The sequence below is a fragment of the Pavona decussata genome, unplaced genomic scaffold (assembly GCF_977016875.1).
Source record: "Pavona decussata unplaced genomic scaffold, jaPavDecu1.1 SCAFFOLD_254, whole genome shotgun sequence".
Taxonomy (NCBI): Eukaryota; Metazoa; Cnidaria; class Anthozoa; order Scleractinia; family Agariciidae; genus Pavona; species Pavona decussata.
The window spans coordinates 3879941-3883205 of record NW_028145657.1 but is presented as its reverse complement, the minus strand read 5'-3'; positions in this window follow the sequence as shown (position 1 = coordinate 3883205).

Sequence of the window (3265 nt, the reverse complement as noted above, 5' to 3'; positions counted from 1 at the left end):
GATCTTAAATCCAAATTCTCCTAACCAAAGACCTCTTTTTTACACTATTATCAAGTGGTAAGCGCAATTCCAAACTTTTTACTTAAAAGGGCGAAAGAATTAATACTGTCTTCTATTAAAATCTGCTTGGATGAGGTAACGTCCTTCCATCTGGATGAAAGTACGCCAATAAATCTGTCGAACACAAAATCTAAAGATTTTTATTGGCTTTTTATTAATAAAATCCACACAGGGTTACATGCCGGCCCAAAACGTTGGACGAAATCGGTCCCTTCGAGTACCATAAACTGGCAGAAAGTCTTTTCCACGATTGGCAAGTGCACTAAAGAAAAAAACTGCGTGAATTTCATTATAAGTTTGTTCACAGAATAGTTGTCACCAAAAAAGAACTTTTCAGATTTAAACTTAGGAAAGACGGTGACTGCATTTACTGTGGAGAGGCAGATTCCATTGATCACTCCTTTATCGATTGTGTGTTTACGAAATCATTCAGCGAGAAAGTGCTGCAATGGTTTAATGCTGTTCAGTTAACGCCTCCTCCTTTTCACTCGGTGCTATAGAATTGCTTTTTGGTTTGGTAAACAAATCTGACGTGTGAAAACATGTTTTGCACGTTTTGGCAAAAAAGCTTAGTTACACCCTCCTCTTTATGCGTTTTTTTATTTATAAGAGAAAATTCCTGACTGATTCATTGCTGGTTTCTGACTTTATTAATCAGGTTTATTATAAGAATAGATTAGAAGGATTGTTATAGAGCCGCCATCTCTGTAAACATAATACCATTGTAAATATCACACTAGTCTTGTAAGAACCTCTATTGTATCCTTTATTCTCTCAGCTTCTTTGTTTGTTTGCATGTAATTTATTCGTTTTCAGTTAGGGATAATTGCATTTGTATATCTGCTTCTTTTCTTTTCCTTTGTCCTTGTGTAACTACTTTGTAACATTGGCTTGTGTTATTTACAATAAATTTATTATACACTTCAAAAAAAATAATAAAATGGAAGCGAGTTCTTATCATGTTTCGAACATATGAAATGAAGCGAAAGTCATCAACGTGTAACCAAAATTTTGAAAATTTGTTTCTTTCGAAATATTCAACGGATTAACAAAAGAAAACCATACTCTAAGACCTCAGTTATTCTACTATTTGAAAACGTACTACCGAAAGTAGCTACACTTTTAGTTTTCCTTACATTTTCAGTGCGTGTGCCTCTCTCTATGTCCATCACAGGCAGCCCAAGCTCAATATCAGAGAACCGTTGAATTATAAGGATTTTTATGGGAATACAACCGATTTGTGTAAAGTGGTAGAAACAAACATTTTTTGTCAATTAAGTCAACTTACCCTACTGCCTCTTGTATTCTTTGTCATTTATCAGCTTTTCAAGCCGGTTCAAAGCGATTTCGGCGAGTTAGCGTCATTCGGGTTTCCACTGCTAAGTTTAACGCAAGGCCGAACACTATTTCAGCCATGCCCGAAGCACGAAACGGAATAAATCCGTTGAAATCATCCCTAGTGTCCCAGTTCCTTCATAGAATCAAAGTAGAGATGTATACCTATCCTGCCAGCGCAACTCCGACTCAGGCCCCGTTTATATGGAGAAAAGTTGTCCCGGGAAAGAGGGTCACCCTCCCAGCCGAGTCAACTTTAGTGAGCGTTTATATGAGAAAAAAGTTGACCCCTTTGCCCGAGTCAACAGCGCTCGCGCATGCTCTGATTGTCTCGCCTTGACGGAGTTGACTCGTCTGGGCGAGCCAAACTGTTTATATGGAGAGAAGTTGGCCAGGCTAGGAGGGTGACCCTACGATCGAAAAAGGGTGACCCGGCTAGGCTAATTCAAAGGTTCTCTTATATTGAGCTTGGGATGCCTGTGTTACTTATCATGTGGAACGCGTATGAAATTATGCGTCATTCGTTAACGTGTAACCCGGCAAAAGTTTGAAAAACTTAACTTAAGTTAAATGAACAACGAGCTTTTTTTTTTTAATCAAATACTTCTCTCCTGGCGGCCTCCAGTGGGCGGCCTCGGAACGCAACACGTTTGCAAATTCTTTTTTTACTGGAACAAAGAAAACCAACAGGAATACGGGGAAATGCTCACACTGTTTGAGAGATTGATGTTTTGTGATTAACACTTATCAGCTACATTTCATTGGAAATCACGTTTGATACCCAATTAATTCGACGGAATGGCGTTCTGTCAAATTACTGTTTACCGGCTTCCTTTGCCTTAGCATAGGAATAACTAAAATAGCTTATAATTTTATCGAATTCTGCATTTAATAACCTTTTTACCGTTATATAGATTGTGATGGTTTCCTAAAAACCAGCGCGCGTACGAATTTTTTTCGGGAAAGGCACCCACGAAGGTTTGGAGTAACCTTAAACTGACATACGTCCATATAGTGTAGATGCTTTTTTGACTTTCTTCAATTTTATTGCTAAAATAAGTAATTACCGTAAATCAGGTTCGAATTAGCGCCCGGGGTGCTTATTTAATTTTCTGGGTCGAGAGGGGGGCGCTTATTTCGTTTTCAAATTTCGGCCTCAGACTAATTAACATTGTCTTTATTTCAAGTAAACACGAACTGTAACAAAAAGTAAGAAAACTGAAACGATCTGTACTGAAGGAGGTGTGGGCACTTTCAAGGTCCAAGTTCTGGTTTTCAAATCCTTCTATTCTACTTAGTAAAGTGAAAGGCCTTATGCACTCACATGGATATTTCCCTCGAAGGAATGAGAAGGAAACCTGCAAGACTTAAATGGTCTAAGATGTGTACTGCATACCGTCTATTCTTTGTTTTTTCTCCTTGGGGTGGGGTGGGGGCGTTTATTTTATATTTTTGGCCTCAAGGGGGGGGGGGGGGGGGGGGCGCTTAATCTCGTACCCAGATCTCAGTCGGTTCGGGGATGTCCCTTCCGCCTGACCGTGGGAGATCTGGGTACTAGATTAGGGGGCGCTTATTCGAGCATTTACGGTACTTATTTTCCCACATGTTAACTCTCACGTTGTTGTTTGTTTGTTTGTTTTTCTTTTCCAGTTCACTCCGAAAATTTGACGTTGCCATGGATGGCGTCCGTTTTGAAAAGCATGTTTAACACATTTCTCCTAGGCTCGATTTTCGCTGCGTTTCCCGAACAGCGGCTGGAAATATCGAGCCTACATTTCTCCTTCATCTTCGATCAAGAGTTTTGGTTTCAATGAACCTTCCTCACAGATTTCCCAGTTTGCAGGAGTTGTGTTTACATCAACAAATCACG